We start from the raw sequence: 22,034 nt of genomic DNA on the forward strand, positions 1-22,034 counted from the left end.
AGACACACTTTTGTTGTCATTTTTCCATTGGTAAGAAATTTTTTGTCATTAGAAATACTTTACACATAGTGATAATTAAGTATGATAGATGTCTTGTTGTGGTGAACATTTATAGGCTTGAATTCATTCTTTTTCAAAAGAGATATACTATTCAATTTACACAATTTTTTGTGAGTTTGTAAAGTACCTAATGCAATATCTGTCACATCATGAATATTCCATAAATGGTAGTCATCAATAATTGAATTTTAATATTATTGTCATATATCATATGCTCATTTAGAGTCTAGAACTGTTTATCTATGTGCCTTGGTGGAATGTATAATCTCAATCAAGGATAATCAGATCCCCACTGGACCTGCTGGTCAAGTAATTTGCCTAATGGCAAAGATCCATGAGGATCAGCAGTTAAGTGGGGATGGTGAAGTGAAGATGAATTTAAAAGCATATGTAGCATCCAAAGCATTGAATGACTACTAGAAATGAATGGGTAAGAATAAGTAGTCAGGATTATATCTGAGTTTCTGGTTTTAGTTATTCAGTAAATAAGAGTATCGTTTAACCGGACCACTTTCTCACACCATAAACAAAAATAAACTCAAAATGGATTAAAGACCCAAATGTGAGACCATAAAAATCCAGGAAGAGAGGACAGGCAGTAATTTCTCTGACATCTGCTGTAGCAACATTTTTCTAGACAAGTCTCCTGAGGCAAGGTAAATAAAAGCAAACATAAGCTATTGAGACTACATCAAAATAAAAGGCTTCCGCACATCAAGGAAAAAAAACCAAAAACTTAAAAGGCAACCTACCGAACGGGAGAAGATATTTGCAAAGGATATATCCAATAAAGGGTTAGTATCCAAAATATATAAAGAACTTACACTCAACATCCCCAAAACAAATAATCCAACTAAAAACCAGCAAGTTTGAACAAACATTTCTCCAAAGAAGACATCCAGATGGCCAATAGATGCTCAACATCACTCATCATCAGGGAAATGCAAATCAAAACCACAATGAGATATCACCTCACACCTGTCAGGATGGCTAAAATCAACAATACAAGAAACATCAGGTGTTGTGTTGGTGAGGATGCAGAGAAAAAGGAACCCTCATGAACTATTGGTGGGAATGCAAACTAGTGAAACCACTGTAGAAAATAGTATAGAGGTTCCTCAAGAAGTTAAAAATTGAACTACCCTATGATGCAACAATCACACTACTGGGTATTAGGGATTTATGCAAAGAACACAAAAACACTAATTCAAAGGGATACATGCACCCTTATGATTATAGAAGCATTATTTATAATAGCCAAGATATGGAAGCAGCCCAAGTGTCTATCAATAGATGAATGGATAAAGAAGATGTGAGATAGATAGATAGATAGATAGAGGAATATTACTCAGCCATAAAAAAGCAAGAAATCTTGCCATTTCCAATGACACAGATGGAGCTAAAGAATATAATGCTAAGTGAAATAAGTCAGTCAGAGAAAGACAAATACCATCCGATTTCACTCATATGTGGAATTTAAGAAACAAAACAAATGATCAAAGGAAAAAGACAGAGAGAGAGAGACAGACAAACCGAGAATTGGACTCTTAAGTATAAAGAACAAACAATGGTTACCAGGGGGGAGTGGGCAGGGGGATGGGTGACATAGGCGATGAGGATTAAGGACTTCACTTGTTGTGATGAGCACTCTATAATGTATGGAATTATTGAATCACTATATTATACACCTGAAACTAATAAAATACTGTATGTCAATGATACTGCAATTAAAATGAAAAACTCAATACCTAAAAAAGCAGTATTATTTGATAAGACAATGAATTCTCAAGAAGCAACAAATTTGAAGAGAGAGAAAGACCTTTTTGACATTTCAATTTTCAGTTTGAGGTGCCTGGGGGATATCTAAAAAGTGACCTCTCAAAGACAGTTGACTGAAGGGTCTGGAGTTCAATAGACAGGTTTGAGATAGATTTAGAGAAGTAGATATTATTAGTACAGTTGAAACAACTGGAGTAGTTGAGATCAATCTGGAAGTATAAGGAATGGGAAGGGGACTTCGAAAAGAAAAATGTCTCCAGACATGTATATATCTAACTGCTTATCAAAGGCCACATATCCTCTTGAACTTTATGTTCTAGATATAAGGTATCACTTACAGCATTCCAAAAGTGCCAATGTATATGCTATTCCTTCTACCTAATATTACCTTTCTATCTCCCCCCTACTCCCTCTTGTTATTCTTTAGTTGATTCCTTTTCATTTTCCAGGACTCCATTTATCATTGACCGAATCTGGAAATGTGCATTTTTCTTCTAACAATATGCATTCACATTCCTATCATAGTGCATGTTGTGAGCTGAATTTTGTCCCTGTACATTTCATACGTTGAAATTCCAGTCCCCGGTACCTCAGAATGTGACTGTACTTGGATATAGGGCCTTCAAGGAGGTAATTCAGTTAAAATGAGGTCATATAGGTGGGATCTGATCCAACATGACTGATGTGCTTATAAGGAGAGAAGATTAGGACACAGACAACACAGAGACCATGGAGTGAACATGTGAGGACTCAGTGAGAAGGTGGCCATCTGCCAGCCAAGGAGAGTGGCTGTAGAAGGAAACGACCCTGTCAGTATCTTGATCTGGACTTCCAGGCTCAAGAACTGTGAGAAAATAAATGTCTCTTGTTTAAGTAGCCTAGACTGTGCCACTTCGTTACGGCGGCCCTTGTACACGAATACAGTATTTTAACATATATACTGTAATTGCTTAAATATATGTCTGAAGTGAACGCATCATCCCTAGAGAACACCGATATTTAAGGTACAAGGGAAGGAAACGATACCATGAAGTAAAATTAAAAAGAAGTGGCTAAGAGGCAGGACGAAAATGAAGAGAGCTGTGTCAAGAAAGCAAGGAAGGAAAGAGTTGGCCAGTATGGCTTCACAGATGTAGACAGAAGTCCAACTTATCTGATACATTTGAAATATGTGCAGTTAATTGTATGTCAATTATACCCTAATAAATGTTTAAAAAAAGATCGACTAACATGACCAAATAACACAAAAATGTCAAGATAAGTATTAAAGAATATTCATCGTATAAAGGCAACTAGGATATGTTTGTGAATATCTGGAGAAAGTGGAGCCAGGCGATGTGGAATGAAGAGCAAAGTGCCCTTTGTGATACATCTGTAAGACAACACAAAAGATGACTATGGACTATGGATGTTGTGGTTCACATAGGATAACAGGCAAATATATTCTAGGATATAGCAGATCTTTGAATTCTCAAGGTACATATTTTGGTTACCAATGCTAAAAATTTTACCCCTGAGCCTCATTCCGTCTCCTACAGCAGAAGCTATTCAGTTATGACCATATACTGTAGAAACTTTTAAAATTTATATTAGGTCTGTGACATCCTATATGTTGATCATGGTATGAAATAGGTCCCTGATCTGACTCACTTCACTAACACCTAGAACCAGCAATGTTGTGCTATGACTTGCACAATGAAATGACCTGCAGAGCTGTAAAGACAGTAATGCCCAGGCCCCCAGAGACCACACAGATGCCAATATCTATTGAGCAATATCTAGGCATCTAAATTGTATTTTTTAAAGCTTCCCAGATGAGTCCCAGTGTAGAGTGAGGATTGAGAAACATTAGTTCTCACCCTTGGACCATGAAGTTATTGGCAGAAACCTTAAAACTTATGAGAATTCTAAGAAATGAGTTTGTAAAATGAATGAATCACATGATCACACACACACAAAATTGATGGCACTATGTTTAATGTAGACATAGATATTTTGAGGAAAATATAAATAAATTTAACCATATTACTTGAATAATGGTATCTTTCTGTCAAGTATTTTCTTAATCAACTGGTACTAAAATACAATTAAAAGTATTCAGGGATATAAATAGTAACATTAAAAACATAGCCTGAGACTCTCAATGGTTGGGATCCATTTACTACCCATGGTAGCATTTCCTAGTGTGGTTCCAGATGCATTTGGAAACACTACATATAGCGTATCTTTTTAGAGCCTGTGATAAAAATATTCTTTTAATTTTGTTTCCTCAGCATTCCAAAACTTATCTGAGCACAGAACCTTTCCTCCACTCCCACGAACACATATTAACATCCCAAGAGACACTGTTTTCCCAAGATATCCAATCCCCAACTGGGATCACTGCAGAAGGGAGAGAATAATGAAACCCCAGATGCTTGCATTTACAGTGAGCACAATGTTGCAAGTGGTACAATTATCTTTACAATGAAGAATTATACACTTTCAAAGGTGGCTTGCAAGGTCAAAATGATTGAGTTTTGCTTTGTAGCTTTAAAAAAAACCCCTAGATATTGATAATGATAATAATAATGATGATGATAGCTACAGTTGAATAATGTTCCAAGCACTATTCTAAGAACTTTATATCTATCTATCTATCTATCTATATGTTAATCCACAACCCTAAAAAGTAGTTCCTGTTATTATTATTTTTATTTAAAAAATGAGATACTGAGCCAAATAGTGTTTATGAAACTCGTCCAAGGTCATAAGGCCAGTAGGTGACAGAGCTCGGTTTTTAATCCAAGTCTGAAAACCTTAAAACCTAATATCTGAACGACTTACACTCTACATATATGAAGTATATTGAAATGTACTCAAGGTACAGACGTAGACTAGGAAACTGAATCTCAAATTTCGAGCTAATTAAGATCTAGATTTTACAATTCGGGAATACAAGTTCAAATCTGGTGTAACCTGCAAAGAGCTGAAACTGCTATTTATTAGAAATGCTTGAAGGCCAGATAAAGTGATTTTTCTAGCTTGTAGTGGATCTGTATTAAATGAAAACCTAATGTTGGAGTGTCTGGGTGGCTCAGTTGGTTAAGCATCCAAATCTTGATTTCAGCTCAGGTCATGATCTTGCAGTTCGTAAGATCCAGCCCTGAAGCATTGGACTCTGTGCTGACAGCATGAAGCCTTCTTGGGATTCTCTGTCGCTCCACCCCTCCACCACTCACATGCTTTCTCTTCCTCTCTCTTAAAACAAATAAACTTAAAACAAAAAAAAACCCTAATGTAATCCTACATCCATAATTAATTTCTGTAGGAAGAACAAACAAGAGTGATATTTATACTATTAGTAATCAAATTTAAATACTTTAAAAAAATGTAATTTGATATATCAGTACTGCCTTCCGCTATTACTTTTAATAGTCTTATTTTTGTACAAGACAAAGTTGGAATTGTCAGCTGCTTTACTGCTTACTAGATATGCTTCTAATGGTTTGGGAAGAGCTTGGGAACAGTCTACTTCTTCTATTGAAACCATCCCCCATTAGGAAGATAGTTGATAATTGGAATAGGTTCAAGTTGAATGAGGCACTAATTTTACAAGCCAGGGAAATTTAGCCATGTTTCTTCTAGATTGTATACTATATGATGTCTCTGATTTCCCTAGAATGAAACCATAGGATGTGATGAATCCTAGTCACAATTATAACTAATCTGGCTTAACATCTAAACTTGTGTGGTCATCTAATATGGCTTCTGTATCAACTTGTGATGGGTGTCTTCCTCATTTGCTCAGATTTTCCTAGCATTTTCTGAAGATGTTTTAAATAAACGCATTTTGTGGGGGGGTGTTGATTGGAGACAGTGATTAAGTGATTACCTAATAAAACATTAAAATACAGTTATTTCTTGGAGATTCCGGCCAAGATGGAAACTCAGTCATTTACCACACCAATTTCCTCTCAAATCTACACAGAATGGCAAATTTAAATCAGCAGTGGAGGCCTGAAGGCATGTGTTTCTGGTGGAAGTATAAATAGGTAATCTTTAGAGGGAAAGCTGGCAACTTACTTTGTTTAAAAGCCCTAAAAACGTTAATACACATATCAATTACACTCCTAAGATTTCATAATAAAAAATAATCCATGGGGCACCCGGGTGGCTCAGTCGGTTAAACGACTGACTCTTGATTTCGGCTCAGGTCATGATCTCACAGTTTTGTGAATTCAAGCCCCGCACCGGGCTCTGCACTGACAGCTCAAAGCCTGCTTGGGATTCTCTCTCCCCTCTCTCTCTGCCCTTTCCCCGTTTTTTTCTCCCTCTCTGTTTCTCAAAATAAATAAATAAATTTAAAAAAATAATCCATAATAACAAAATAGAAACCTTTCCATTGCAGCTTTTGTCTTAGCACAAGTGGCCATAACAAAAGAGCATAGAGAGGGTGGCTTCAAAAAACAGAACTTTATTGTCTCCATTCTGGAGTCTAGAAGCATAAGACCCAGGTGTGGGCAGGGATGGTTCCTTGTGAGGACCGCGAGGGAGAATCTGTTCCAGACCTCTTTCTTTTCAACGTTTATTTATTTTTGGGACAGAGAGAGACAGAGCATGAATGGGGGAGGGGCAGAGAGAGAGGGAGACACAGAATCGGAAACAGGCTCCAGGCTCCGAGCCATCAGCCCAGAGCCCGACGCGGGGCTCGAACTCATGGACCGCGAGATCGTGACCTGGCTGAAGTCGGACGCTTAACCGACTGCGCCACCCAGGCGCCCCCAGACCTCTTTCTTATAGGTGGTTGTCTACTCCCTACATCTTCACATATCTTTCCTGGATGTGGGTCTCTGGGTCCAAATTTTCTCTTTTTATAACTGCATCAATCATATTCTATTAGGACCCACCCTCATGACCCTAATTTAACCTAAGTACCTCTGTAAAGATACTATCTGTAAATAAGGTCACATTCTTAGGTACTGGAGGCTAAGAATTCAACATATGGATTTCGAGGAGACACAATTCAATTCTTAATAAATCTATGTGTTAATGGTTTTGTTTTTGTTTTTTTTCTAATTAAAAAAATTTTTTTAAACATTTATTCGTTTTTGAGAGACAGAGACAGAGCATGAGCGGGGCAGGGGCAGGGGCAGAAAGAGAGGGAGACGTAGAATGTGAAGCAGGTTCCAGGCTCTGAGCTATCAGCACAGAGCCCGACTTGGGGCTCTAACACGCAGACCGCAAGATCATGACCTGACCCAAAGTCGGACACTTAAGCGACTGAGCCACCCAGGCTCCCCTGTAGTTTTCAAATTTAAACAACAAATATGCCCATACATTTGTAATCTGAGAGTATAATAAGTACTTTTATTTTCATTAAAGTAATACATGCCAGGGTAAAAAAAATAAATCAAATAGTACAAAAAAGCTTTCTTTTATTTTTTTAATGTTTACTTTTGAGAGAGAGAGAGAGAGAGAGAGAGAGAGAGAAAGGCAGAGAGAGGGAGACAGAGGATCTGAAGCAGGCTCTGTGCTGACAGCAGATAGCCTGATGCGGGGCTTGAACTCATGAGCTATGAGATCACGACCTGAGCTGAAGTTGGACACTCAAACAACTGAGCCCCCTGGGTGCCCCTACAAAAAAAGCTTTGAAAAAATAAAGAGCAAGAGTCTCCTTCCCAAGATTTTGCCACTCACAGCTCTCTACTCCAGAAGCAATTAATTTAAACCTTTCCTTAAAAAGTTTTTTGGTGGTTATCTCCAAATCTCAAATTATAGCTTAAACTGCTATTTATTGATGTATCAACTTTAAACATTAATCGACTTCCTCTTTTGATACACAGCACATTATATCCTCTACCTTCCCTTCCAATACTTGTCAATACTTTCTAAGTCCCTCTCTTTTAAGTCACCTTTGTAACTTCAAATAACGTACTTAAAACTAAGTTTCTTATCCACCAAAAACCAGTTGGTGTTTCCTTCTCTGTTTTTCTTTAACAGTCACGTATGTTTTATTATTTAAAGCCAGAACTGAAGAACACAAAAGCAGTTAATTTCCCAAACTGTACTTACAATTGTGTAAGGTTTGGGTCCTTTCTGCTAGATGTCCAATGGGAGAGTCCCTAACTGTGAAATGTCATGAGCATCTGTGTTTTATTTCCAAGTTAGCATATTAGGTGCTCCTGAATAATGCAGACCCTTCCTAGTAGGGCCATCTTCTCCAGGGTAGGTCTAGCATTTTGATGTGCCATATGTGCTGCTGCTGGAAACTTCTGAGTTTTTCTATCGTACCGTCAGTGCATCCATTAGCTGCATCTGGCCAGATTCCTGGAATCCGCTAGCATTTTCTTGAGTTTGCCCTGGTTGCTCTGCAGGTCTGCTGCACAGTGGTTGTTCTGGGCTTCTCTTCCCTGATATTTTATTCTGTGTCCACTATTGCTTGAACTCCATGTATTCTTTTTGCTAGACTTTCTTGGCATACCAGAGCACATTTTTGTTTTGTTTTTTAATTTTTATTTAAATCCAAGTTAGTTAATATATAGAGGGATAATGGTTTCAGTAGAATTTGGTGATTTATCATTTACATATAATACCCAGTACTCATCCCAACAAGCGCCCTCTTTAATGCCCATCATCCATCTAGTCCATCCCCCCACCAACCTCCCCTCCAGCAACATTCAGTGTGTCCTCTGTATTGAAGAGTCTCTTATGGTTTGCCTTCCTGTTTTTATCTTCTTTTTCCTTTCCTTCCCCTATGTCCATGTGTTTTCTTCTTAAATTCCACATATGAGTAAAATCATATGATATTTCTTCCTCTGATTGACTTATTTCACTTAGCTTAACACACTGTAGTTCCATCCATGTTGCAAATGGCAAGATTTCATTCTTTTTCATTGCTGAGTAATATTCCATTATATATACATATACATATATATATACACATTATATATATATACATATACACATTATATATATACATATATACATGTTATATATATGTGCATATATATGTGTGTGTGTGTATATATATGTACACACAGACACACACACACACACACACACACACATACATACATACCACCTCTTCTTTATCCATTCATCAGTCGATAGACTTTTGGGCAATTGCTTCTTAAGGGATTCAGGGTGGATGTGTGAACCTGTCATAGTGGTAGGACTAGCTTCCCTTTCCACACTCCCAGGTATTTCATGGTCCTCGCAAGTAACATGGACACAGTATCCTCCACCGAAATCACTGGTTTGTAATATCATTCACAATAGCACTTGTGTAATTTTCTGCCATTAGAAACGCTTCATTTCTCCACAAGAGATGTTACAGCAAATTCTTAGGATTGGGGGGTGGGGTGGGGTGGGGGAGATAACCTGTGAGTGTGTGTGTGTGTGTATACCACATCTTCTTTATCCATTCATCAGTCGATGGACATTTGGGCTCTTTCCATAATCTGCCTATTGTTGACAGCACTGCTATAAACATCGGAGTGCACATAGAGCACATTTTTCTAGCACCATCCTAAGAAAGGGCGCAGGAGAGATGAATGCATGAGTCCTCAAATTTCTGAAACTTTATAGGCTCTCATACTTGAATGTTAGTTTGGATGAGTACAGAAATCTAAGTTCATTTTCATTTTCCCTCAGAACTTTGAAGGCATTCACATCTTCATTAGCATCTGGTGTTGCTTGGGAGAAATCTAATGACATCTGATGCCTCTCCTTTGTGATGTGACCTTTACTGTCCTCTCTTAATTTGTCCCCGTGTAGTCAAATTTCACCATGAGCTCTCTTCCTCCCTGGCTGCTTGAGGCTCAGCCGCCATCATGAATGACACAGTAACTATCTGGACCAGGAAGTTCATGACCAACTGACTACTTCGGCGGAAACAGATGGTCATTGATGTTCTTCACCCCAGAAAGGCAACGACACCTAAGACAGAAATTCGGGAAAAACTAACCAAAATGTACAAGACCACACCAGATGTCGTCTTTGTGTTTGGATTCAGAACCCATTTTGGAGGTGATAAGTCAACTGGTTTTGGCAGGATTTATGATTCCTTGGATTATAGAAAGAAAAACGAACCCAAACATAGACTTGCAAGACATGGCCTGTATGAGAAGAAAAAGACATCAAGAAAACAGTGAAAGGAACACAAGAACAGAATGAAGAAAGCTGAGAACTTCAAAAGCCAATTTTGGTGCTGGCAAAAAGAAGTGAAGTATCTAGCAGTGAGCTGGAGACTGGACAACAGAAGGAGTAAAGATTCTGCAGTGACTGGGTGGTGATTGTGCAGATTTCTCATGACAGGATTAATAAACTAAGAACTTCCATGTGTCTGGTTGTTTGGAAAAAAAAAAAAACTTTCACCATGAAGCTTCTCATGGGTCTTTCTTTCATTTGCTGGTTGTTCAAATGGCCCTCTCAATCTGGAGACTTAAGCCCGAGCAGTTAAGAAAATGTTTTGGATAATTTCTGTCTTTCCATTTTTTATGTTGTCTCTTCATGGAACTCCTAATACTTGGATATTGGACTAACTGGACCGATTCTTATGTTTCCTTTGCTATTTCTCATGTCTTCATGTATTTGTATTAACTTCTGGGAGAATCCTTAGAATTACCTCCAATTCTTCTGTTGAATTTGATTTTTGAGATTTGCTACCACATTTTCAAGATCTTTCCTTCATGCTGTTCCTTTTAATAGCAACTTCTTGTTTTATGAAAGCACTTAATAAAAAAGTGCTCTGTATTGATGCAGCTGCTTCTTCTTTTGTTTATTTCTTTGTTCATTTGTTTTACTTTTTTTAGATTCCTCATATAAGTGAAGGCATATGGTATTTGTCTTTGTCTGACTTATTTTACCTAGCATAATACCCTCTGGGTCCATCCATGTTGTTGCAAATGGCAAGACCTTATTATTTTTGTGGATGAGTAATATTTCATTATATCTACATACTATCTTTTCTTTATCCATTCATCTATTGATGGACACTTAGCTTGCTTCTATACCTTGTATACAGTTGTAAACAATGAGGGGAGGTAGGTGGGAAATAGGCAAAATAGGTGAAGAGGATGGAGAGGTACAAACTTCCACTTATGAAATAAATAAGTCATGGAGATGAAAGTATAGCATAGGGAACATAGTCAGTATCGCCATAACGTATGGTGACAGATGGTGACAACACTTATCGTGGTGAGCACTGTGTAATGTACAGAATTTTCAGAACACCATGTTGTACAACTGAAAGTAACATAACATTGTAGGTCAACTATACTTCACTAATAACAATTTAAAAATTAGGGGCACCTGGCTGGCTCAGTCAGCAGAACATACAACTCCTGGTCTTGGGGTTGTGAGTTCACACCCCATGTTGGGTATAGAGATTTCCTAAAAAAATTAAGAAAAATAAATCTTTTAAGATCCCCCCCCCCAAAAAACTCATCATATACCATCTTTTATATGCCAGACCCTGTGTTAAATATTTCACACATATTAACTCATTCATTCTTCACAAAAACACTATAAGAAAGGTACAATTACTATCTCTTAGAGATATGGAACAGAGACTAGAAGAAGAGGTCCAAATAAATATCCTCAGTAAATAAAACAGTGCAAACATACTGGAACACAGTATGTGTGGATAAGACTATGACCTCTGGAAATACATGGCCTGGTTTTAAAAACTGGCTCCATCAATGATGAAACTTTTACAGATGGGGGTGGGGATGGAAGTTAACGCTCAGGCATGTAGATTTTCTTCTATGCATCACCTCTCCGCCACCTGCTTTCTGTCTCTCCAAAATGTGTTGAAAATGCCTGCCTGCTGATATTCCCTGTGTTGGTGTCCTTGTTCTTGGGCATTTGCGTTTGTATTTTTAAAATTCCTGGGGCACCTGGGTGGCTCAGTCGGTTGAGCGTCCGACTTCGGCTCAGGTCATGATCTCGCGGTCTGTGAGTTTGAGCCCCGCGTCGGGCTCTGGGCTGACAGCTCAGAGCCTGGAGCCTGCCTCATATTCTGGGTCTCCCTCTCTCTCTCTCTCTCTCTCTGCCCTCTCCCGCTTATGCTGTCTCTCTCGGTCTCTCAAAAATAAAATAAACACTAAAAAAAATAATAAAATAAAATAAAATAAAATAAAATAAAATAAAATAAAATAAAATAAAATAAAATAAAATAAAACAAAACAAAATAAAACAAAATAAAATAAAATAAAATAAAATAAAATTACTATGATCTTAATGTGGTCAATCTAACATCTTCCTCTGTAAGTCCACATTGAGTGCTTCTTTTTAATTTCATTTCATATAACTGACTTGTTTCCCTTAAAATGGCTTATGATTCTTTTCATAAGTGGTTTTCATAAATCATACTTTTTTCTTAATATCAGAACCTCTTTAACAATTACCATGAAAGGAGCATTAAGCGTCTAAAATCTAATAACAATTGCACTGTTCTCATTCTAGCGGTACACATAAATTAATAGTGGTTTTTAAAAAAAAACTTAGGAAAAACCACCATTTTGTCTATTTTGGCCTAGTCAGAAACACAGCTTGCCCTTTTCCCGGCATGGTACATCTCTGGGCTATATTTCAGTTCATGGGGTTTTGTGCTGCAACAAAATATTCCCCAACATCATTAAAGCACTAGAAAGAAACATTGACCATACCAATTATAAAAAGAAGATGAATTAGTGTTTATATATACCTAGCAAGATAGTCAAAGAAGAAGCTTCATGAGAATTTGTCTAGTGACATAATCTCTCCCCTAATGTCTAGGAATATCATCATCCTAGTTACTCACGTTAAAAACTCTTAAGTTATTTTATCGCCATCTACATGGTCTCCAAGATGATTTGGAACCGATTCTGCTTCTAAAACCCAATCGTGCCCTCTCTTCTCACATTCTCATGGTAGCGCTCCGATTCAGCCTGTCAGTAATTCTGTGCTAATTTGACTGGTCACCCCCATCCCAACTGCTACCAGAGTCGTTTTTCAAAAGCGCATGCTTGCCCACCCTGCTCTTCAATGACAATATATTGATGCTTTGATAATTCTCTAGGACAAAGACCAAAGTCCCAGACGTAGTATGCGAGGCTTCTAAGCAAACTTTCATGGTGTACTTACTCTGTCCGTGACTTTGAGATGGCCATTAGGAATTCAAATGTAAGGCATGCCAATGTTTAGAGCATGGAGCTAGTCCCTGAAGGGGACTGACGTACTATTATTATATATCCTATAATGCTGTCTGGGTGCTAAGGATACAAGGTAAGCAAAACAGCTAAAGCCCTAAACTCCCTGCATCTGGTAGCTCACAGTATAGAAGAGAAGGAGACAAGCAAAGAGACAGCTACAAAACAATGCAAGTGCCATGAAGAAAAAGTAGAGGGATTAACCGAGAGATTATAGGGAGTACAGACCAGAGCAATAAGGAGTTCAGGGATGACTCTCTTCAAGAAATGATGTTTGAGCTAAGACTAAAAGATGAGGAAGAGTTTGTCAAGTGAAGGGAAGGGGGGAAAAAAGAACATTCTAGTCAGAGAGAATAACATGACCATATGCCCCGAGGAGGGAGGGAGTACCGAGTTTTTGAGAACTAGAAAAAGGTCAGCACGGCTTGGGGAAGATAGTAAAATGAAATGAGGCTAGTGGGGTTGGTCAGATAGAGAAAGGACTGGACGAGGACCCAGAGTGAATTCAGCAAGATGAGACACGACGTTGTTGTTTGGGTCTAGGCAACAGATGAAAGGATAGTAGCATTAGACACTGAAAAATGGGACCCAAACTATAAAATATTTCGAAAGTAGGATCGAAATATTCCTCCAAGTAGGAAGTGGAGAAATTCTGTAATTCGATGAACACGTGGATACCAAGTGTTCTTCCTGACAAAGCAAAAGTGGAATATATGACTAATCGTGATTCCTCAAAATAGGGAACTGAAGTTTCTTTTTTTTAAAGTTTATTTATTCTGAGAGAGAGAGAGAGGGAGAGAGGGAGAGAGAGAAAATCCCAAGCAGGCTCCACACTGTCAACGCAGAGCCCGACATGGGGCTTGAACTCATGAACCGTGAGATCATGACCTGAGCCAAAACCAAGAGTCGGACGCTTAACCGACCGCACCACCCAGGTGCCCCTGAGGTCTTTGATATACACTCTGTGTCCCGGTGGAGATCGGATTAGAAAGTCATCTCGTATGTAGAGACCACTGGTGGCTCTTGCTGAGAAGGATAAGAGAAGGCAGAAACTGAAAAAATGAAATATGAATTACTTGAGTGGAGAGGATTTATCCAAATGATAAATATGCTGAGAGTACCTAAGCATAGTACATGAAATGTGCTCAAGAACACTTTTAGAAGTGGATTAAAATTAATAATGGGGAGAAATGAGGAAATAATTCATTCCTTTGTGTAATAAAGAGCCTCACTCCATTTATGTTGTTTGACTGCTGACAGCTTTCAATCCCCACCTCCTGCTTCCTTTCTGCCCCAGATCCGGGCAAGCTGGTGAGAAAGCACGCTAGTCCCCCTCTTGCCACGACGAAAGTCAGGGCCACTCACTCCCACTCTCTCTCAAGGCACCCAAGCCATTTTCAGACCCGCTTGGGACCCTGCCCTGCTGTCTCCAAAGGCCTCAACATGTGAATAATAAATGTCTTCACATGCTCGTGGTGGATGTGTGACGTCATCAGCCTTGACATGCAAACTGAGTTTAATGGGGGTCTGTCTAGTGTCCACAAATTGAATATAACATCTTGGAAGCTGGAGAGGAGTGGTGCTTACCAAATATTCCATAAGCTCCACTACAATTTCCAGCCTCTTTACATTTAGTTTGGCGCCACAGAAGTAATTCTAGCCTAATGGAATGTGAGCAAAAGTGAATGTGACATTTCCAGGCTGAGGCAGTTAAAACCAGACTTCTCTTTCCTTGTCAGGGCGGCCCTAGACGCGGCACTGGGCAGTGATGGAGGAGAGCTACCTAACTAGAATTAGGCCGTAGAGGGAGCAAGAAATAAACTATTGTGTTAAGTCACTGAGATGGACTTAACCGACAGGGGTTTGTCTGTTTCTGCAGCATAGGCTTTACCAATATGATTGATGCATACCGAACCGAACGATTCAGCCCCGTGGAGCTCGGTACATCCACAAGGTGATGTCCAGAAGATTTCAATGAAAACCACTTATCAAAAATAATGGATACATAAAATATAATGTATACTTATATTCTTTTCATGCCATTCACTTAAAAGGGGAACGATGACATATGTCATACGATATATATATGTATATATATATATTTATACGTTTATAATATATTTTCTCTCTTTGAGTGTCTTTTTTTTTAAATTTGAGACACAGAGAGAGAGAGAGAGAGAGAGTGCAAATTGGGGAGAGGAGCAGAGGGAGAGACAGAGACAATCTCAAGCAGGCTCCGTGCTGACGCAGGGCTCAATCACACGACTCTGGGATCATGACTGAGCTGAAATCAACCCACGCACCCCTCCTTTGTGACATGAAGGACCAAAATTGTTGATCGCATAAAAACACATAACCCTTTTTTATATTTTATTATAAATCTGTTTAATAATTGTATTTTCCTACATAGCACTGTTAAGCAGTAAGAAATCCACTTATACTTCAATCATATGCCCTTAAAAGGCTAGCCACGCACCAAAGTTATTGTATAATGATTTATAAGTAACATTTCACTCTGAGTTTAATCTTAAATTTAAGGTAAAAACTGATCTTTAGAGAAGAGTCAATAACACCAAACACGTTTTGCAATGTAACTAAATCTACTATTTATAGTATTCTGTCAGTTCAAATAAATTTGAACACTCATATTCTGTATTTACTTTCTACACAACACCGAACAATTGACATCCTCTTTGCTTAAGATTATTTTTAACTTCAGGCTGAAGATCTTGATCAAGGATGTTCCAAACGATTTGTTGATATGTTTGACTCAAACACACTGACACACGCTCGGCCCTCGATGACAGACTGTATTGATCAAGTTCAAAATAATGATTATAATAGAGTATACGTAATCATACTCACACTATTTCAACTCAACACCTCAGTGAAAGAGGTAATGCTGCTCTTAAACACATATCACAGAACAATTTTTCGAACACGGTTGTTTCACCTTCTGGTTATCTGTTGTGGTATAATATTGATTGCCTTATCTATTTCTTCTCAGCTTAGCAAGTTTATCTTTTTATGACATCTGGCAGTTCTCTTGCTCTGTGAATTACATATTTCTGCACAAAGAATGAATGTATCCATCCATGACGTCCATCTTTACATTTCCATTAATATTTTCTCAGCTCTTAGAGTCCCTGTTGTCCCTTCTCCTGACCTTGCCTCAGCGTATGTTAAAATCATTGTCTATCTTAATTTCAGTTGTAATTGTTCTGTCTTCATCTTTGATCGTCATAGCCTTTTTCTACTTTGATTTCACTTTGTCATCTTTTTTTCTGCTTTTCCTTTCCAGAATACTCACTCATAACTAGTACGAATCACCACTGGCTTGTTGTCATCCAACACACTTCCATTTCTCTTATAAAAAATTCCCCTTGTGCCTCTGTGCTCATTTCTTAGTCCCATTCATATTCAACGAATATCTTAAGCTCCATCCACAATCACAGAGGTAAAATTAAACGTTCTTATTACGACTCTATGCTTGGTGGCACATTAATTCTATTTACATGGTTACTGAGATAGATAACTACGAGGTCTTAGATGTGTCCCGCATGTCAATATCTTTACCTCAGTGTTTCTTAAACGAGGTCATCTGAATTGCTAGCTAGTATGCTCAAAAGTCACCCTTATGGAAAAAACTACCAATCTTTTTCAGTTTCCCATACTTGCCCCTTTCCTGCATATCTCTAGACTTGTTCTGTACACTCTCCTTGACACATATTATTTCAGCTGTCACCTGATCAATATAGTATTTCATGCCTCTGTGCCTTCACACACGCCGTCCCCGCTGCCTGGCATTCTACTGTATCATATTGCACCTGAAAATGTTCATCACAGCACTTGCCACATGATACTATTACTGTTTCCTGACTGTCTTCCTCAGTGCACAGCATTTTTTCAGGGTAGGTACTGGGCCTTTTATCATGTATACCTAGAACCTAATCGGACATACGGCCCACGTGAAATAATCAATAAATACTGAATGACCGATTTACGATTACCTATTCTTTATTTACCTTGAAAACACATCATCCCTTTCTCCCATAAAATAATCGCACATGTATTCATTTTTAAGTTAAAGTGAATCAAGCCATATTTGCTTTATGGTGATAAAAAACATATAAATTACCTTCTTAACTTTTTAAATATTTTATTTATTTTCAAGACAGAGTGAGAGAGAGTACAAGCAGGGGAGGGACACACAGAGGGGGGACAGGAGGATCCTAAGCGGGCTCTGCACTGACAGCAGAGAGCCTGATGCAGGCCTTGAACTCATGAACCGCGAGACCATGACCAGAGGCAAAGTTGGACCCTTAACCGACTGAGCCACCCAGGCGCCCCACCTTCTTAATTTGTGAGTGAACATTTCAGTATTGTTAACTATATATATATTATTGTACAAGAGATCTCTAAAACTTTTTCATCTTGCATGCCTAAAACTCTGTACTCATTGAACAACAACTCCCCATTTCCCCTCTCCTTCCCGTCCTTGGCAATCACCATTCTTTTTTCCGTTTCTATTAGTTTGACTACTGTGGATACCTCATATAAGTGGCCTCATGTGGTACATCTATTTTTGTGACTGACTTATTTCACTTAGCATAGTACCCAGAAGTGGGATTGCTGAATTTGCATTAGTATGGTATATTCATCAAAATTAATGAACCGATATTGAGACATTATTAATAACTAAAGTTTATACTTCGATTTCCTCAGTATTCCCCAATGTCCTTTTTCTCCTCTAGAATCCCACTCAGGATTCCACATTTCATTTACTGGTCATGCTTAGATAGGCCTCTCTTGGTTGTGACAACTTCTTAGACTTTCTTTGCTTTTGATGATCTTTACCGTTTTCAGGAGTACCGGTTAGGTGCTTTGTAAAATGTTCTTCAGTGGGCATTTGTCAGACTTTTTTCCTCAGGATTAAACTAAGATTTGAGGAGTTTGATCACAGATGTAAAACGCCATTCTCATCACATTACATCATGGTTACTTGCTAACAACGTGACTTATTAATATTTATGCTAACCTCAATAACTTGGCTAAGGTAGTGTTTGTGGATTTGCTCCATTATAAAATGACTCCCCTGTTTTCTTCCTTTACGTGATGCAGTGTTCAGAAGAAAGTCTCTATGAACAACTCACACTTAAGGAGTGTAGAGTTATGGCCAAATCCTTAAGGGTAGATCATTTACATAAATTATTTAGAAATTTTCTGCATGAGAGATTTGCTTATACTCCACCAAATTTATTTATTCAACCATTTATTTATGTGAGTATAGACTCATTTAGTTTCTCAATCTGTTCCAACTTTGGCTATTTCAGTTGGTTCCTGTGTCCCTCTGACAACCCCCATAATTTACTGGGTTTTGTTGTTGTTGCTTATTTGTTTGTTTCACGTGTTCTTTACTTCTGCCATGATAACATGCTCCAGGTTCATCTGGTATATTCCCTGCACTAGTCCTAGAATTAGTCATTTCTCTAAGGAACACTTTTTTTTTTTTTTTTTTTGAGAATAGTATTAGAAACCAAAATCTAGGTACTGGATGTGTTCATTGCTACCGAGGTGTCATTGCTTCTAGGACATTCAGCTGACAAAACAAGATGACTGGGTATACTAATCTATGTATATACACCTATCTATAAACATTTCTGTATGTAACCATCTGTATCTATATTAAACTAAACGTGTTTCATACTGAGGTTTCTAACTCTAATCTTTTATCACATGGATCATTCTAGTGTTCCCCCTTTGCTTACCTGTAAGCTTTTCACTCCAACATTGAGAAATCTGGTTCCCATCATCAACCATTTACTTAAGGTATAATTCCAGTATACATGTAAATTGCTACATGTGTCAGCACAGGGACTGACTTTATCGAATTGAGTACAATTCTTACATATAGTTCTTTTTGCCTTTAGTCTTACAGAATCCACTAATTTCCAAAGTTACTTAGCTTCTTCTTCCAACCACCCACCTTGAGTGAAGTTGCTTCATATATTTGCAACATAGTTAGATTATTTTGTCACATTATGCATTTCATCTGGGGATCTTCCAACCTCCTAATGACTTTCAAAATGTATATACACTAAAGTTTACTCACAGTTCTTTAAAGTTTTATGAGTGTTGACAAACGTTTAATTCTGTGTATTCAGAATTATAATATCTCACAGAATAGTACACTGCCAATGTAGGCTCATCCTTGGTAAAAAATAAAATCATTTTGGTGAGTGATGTTTATAATGGGAGAGGCTATGAATTTGTGTGGGCAGGGCATATATGGGAAATCTCTGTACCTCCCCGTCAATTTTGTTATAAACCTAAAACTGCTTTAAAAAATAAGTATTTTTAAAGAGATGGAAATAGGAGAATGGGGGGCCAACATGGCAGAGAAGTAGGGGGATCCATACTTCCTGCGACTTTCAAACAAAGAGTGCGGAAGCCAAAGGACTTTGAACACCAGAGCCTGGGAGGAAAAGAGACTGAATCTACCAGGAAGAAAATGGGAAAGCTGGAGAAAAGATAGGGCTATTCCAAGGAACAAATCAAAGCACACCTGGTGGAGGGTCCAAAATATCATTACGAGTACGGTAACAAAATAACCAAAGTCCCAACAACAGAGAGCAAGTAACAATCTCCGAAAAAACACCTCCTGAAGGGCCAGGCCCTGGACAGTGTATGACCCTCCTTTAATATAGCAGTGCTCGCAGGTGCAGAGCATACAACAAGCTTTTAAAATGCATAAGGGACAGAAAACTAGCCAAAATGACAAAACAGAAGAATTCTCCTCAAAAGAAATTCCAGGAAGTAGCGACAGCTAATGAATTGATCAAAACCAACTTAAGCAATGTAACTGAACAAGAATTTAGAATAATAGTTATAAAACTAATTGCTGGGCTTAAAAACATGGAAATAAATAAAACACCCCACACTAATGGCTTCACTGGGGAACTCTACCATATATTTAAAGAAGAAATAATGCCAATTCTAAAAAGAAAAAAATGCCAGTTAAAGAGAATACTCCCGACGTTTTTTTTTAATGTTTATTTATTTACTTTGAGTGAGACAGTGGGGGAAGGGCAGAGAGAGAGAGAAAGAGAGGGCAAGAGAGAACCCCAAGTAGGCTCTGCACTGCCAGCACAGAGTCCAACGTGGGGCTCAATCCCATAAACCACGAGATCACAACCTGAGCTGAAATCAAGAACCGAATCTGATCGGTCAGCACACAGCCTGACTCAGGGCTTGAACCCACAAACCGCAAGATCATGACCTGAGCTGAAGTCTGATGCTTAACCAACTGAGCCACCCAGGCGCCCAAAGATGCCAACATTAACCTGTCACCAAAACCAGAAAAAAGGATATTAAAAGAAAAAAAACGTAAAGATAAATATCACTTAGGAACATAGACAGAAAAATACTTGACAAGTTTTAGCAAGTAGAATCCATCAATATATAAAAAAGATAATACATCATAAACAAACAGGGTTTATCCCAGGATTATGAGGTTTGCTTAATAATATTTATAAATCAGTTTATGTAACTTTGCTTAATAATATTTATAAATCAGTTTATGTAAATCGCCATATTTACAGACTAAAGAAGAAAAACCATATGACTATATAAAAAGATTTGTAAAAACCACATAAAAAAATCAAACATACATTCTTGGAACAAACTCTAAGCAAACGTGAAGGAACTAGAAGAACGTCCTCAACCAGATAAACAGTGTCTATGAAAAACCTACAGTTAATATTGTATTTAAGGACCAAAGACTGAAAGCTTAATTTTATGCGTCCACTTGGCTAGTCTATGGGGCCCAGTTGTTTAGTCAAACACCAGTCTGTATGTTGTTGTAAAGGTAGATAAGATTAGCATTTAAATCAGTAGACTTTGAGAAGAGCAGACTACATCCCAATTGTGGGTGGACTTCATCCAAACAGTTGAAAGCCTCAAGATTAAAAAAAAGGCTAAGGTCCCCCAAGGAAGAGGAATTCTGTCTCCCTACTCCCTTCAAACTCAAGCTGAAACAATTTCTGCTAGAAATTTTAGCTTGCTGACCTGCCCTGCAGATTTTGGACTTGTCTGCTCCTACAATTACATGAGATAATTTCTTAAAATAAATCTATTTTATAGATGTAGATGTCTATGTGTGTATCTGTCTATCAATCAAGATCTCTCTTTCTCTTTCTGTCTCTACACACACACACACACACACACACACACACACACTCATACACATCCTGTTGGTTCTGTTTCTCTGGCAATACCTGACTGATACACTTAACTGTACGATCAGAAAAAAACAAAAACAAAAACAAAAACAAAAACAAAAATAAAACACATGAATATCTACTCTTACCAGTTCTGTTCAATGTTGTACTGGAGTACTGGCTGAGAAATCAGGCTAGAAAAAGAAATAAAAGGCATATTGACTAGAAAGGAAGAAGTAAAACCGTCTTTATTTTCAGATAACATGATCATCTTTATAGTAAATCCCAACAAATATTCAAAACAAAGCTACTAAAAAAATAAATTTAGCATGGTTGCAGAATGAATGGCCAATATACAAAAATCAATTGCATTTCTATGTACTAAGAATGAACAATCAGGGGCGCCTGGGTGGCTTGGTCGGTTGAGCGTCCGACTTCAGCTCAGGTCATGATCTCACGGTCCGTGAGTTCGAGCCCCGCATCGGGCTCTGTGCTGACAGCTCAGAGCCTGGAGCCTGTTTCCGATTCTGTGTCTCCCTCTCTCTCTGCCCCTCCCCTGTTCATGCTCTGTCTCTCTCTGTCTCAAAAATAAATAAACGTTAAAAAAAATTAAAAAAAAAAAAGAATGAACAAAAATTGAAAGTAAAAAATAGACCATGAACAATGGCAAAAAATATTATATACTTGGGGATGAATTTGACAAAAGATATATGCAGGGCCTGAACACTGAAAACTGCAAAACTATGATGAAATAAGTAAGACCTAAATAAATGCAGGAGCACCTGGGTGGCTCAGTCGGTTA

At 38.1% G+C, this 22,034-nt stretch overlaps 1 pseudogene; it reads left to right on the top strand.

The window, feature by feature from the left end:
* Positions 1 to 9,653: 9,653 nt before the first annotated feature.
* On the top strand, positions 9,654 to 10,047 carry LOC124514027 (40S ribosomal protein S24-like; annotated as a pseudogene).
* The last annotated feature ends 11,987 nt before the right edge of the window (positions 10,048 to 22,034 follow it).

This window comes from Lynx rufus, unplaced genomic scaffold (genome assembly GCF_022079265.1).
Source record: "Lynx rufus isolate CCGP_SWC_20201006 ecotype Redwood Valley unplaced genomic scaffold, mLynRuf1.p SCAF_19, whole genome shotgun sequence".
NCBI lineage: Eukaryota > Metazoa > Chordata > Mammalia > Carnivora > Felidae > Lynx > Lynx rufus.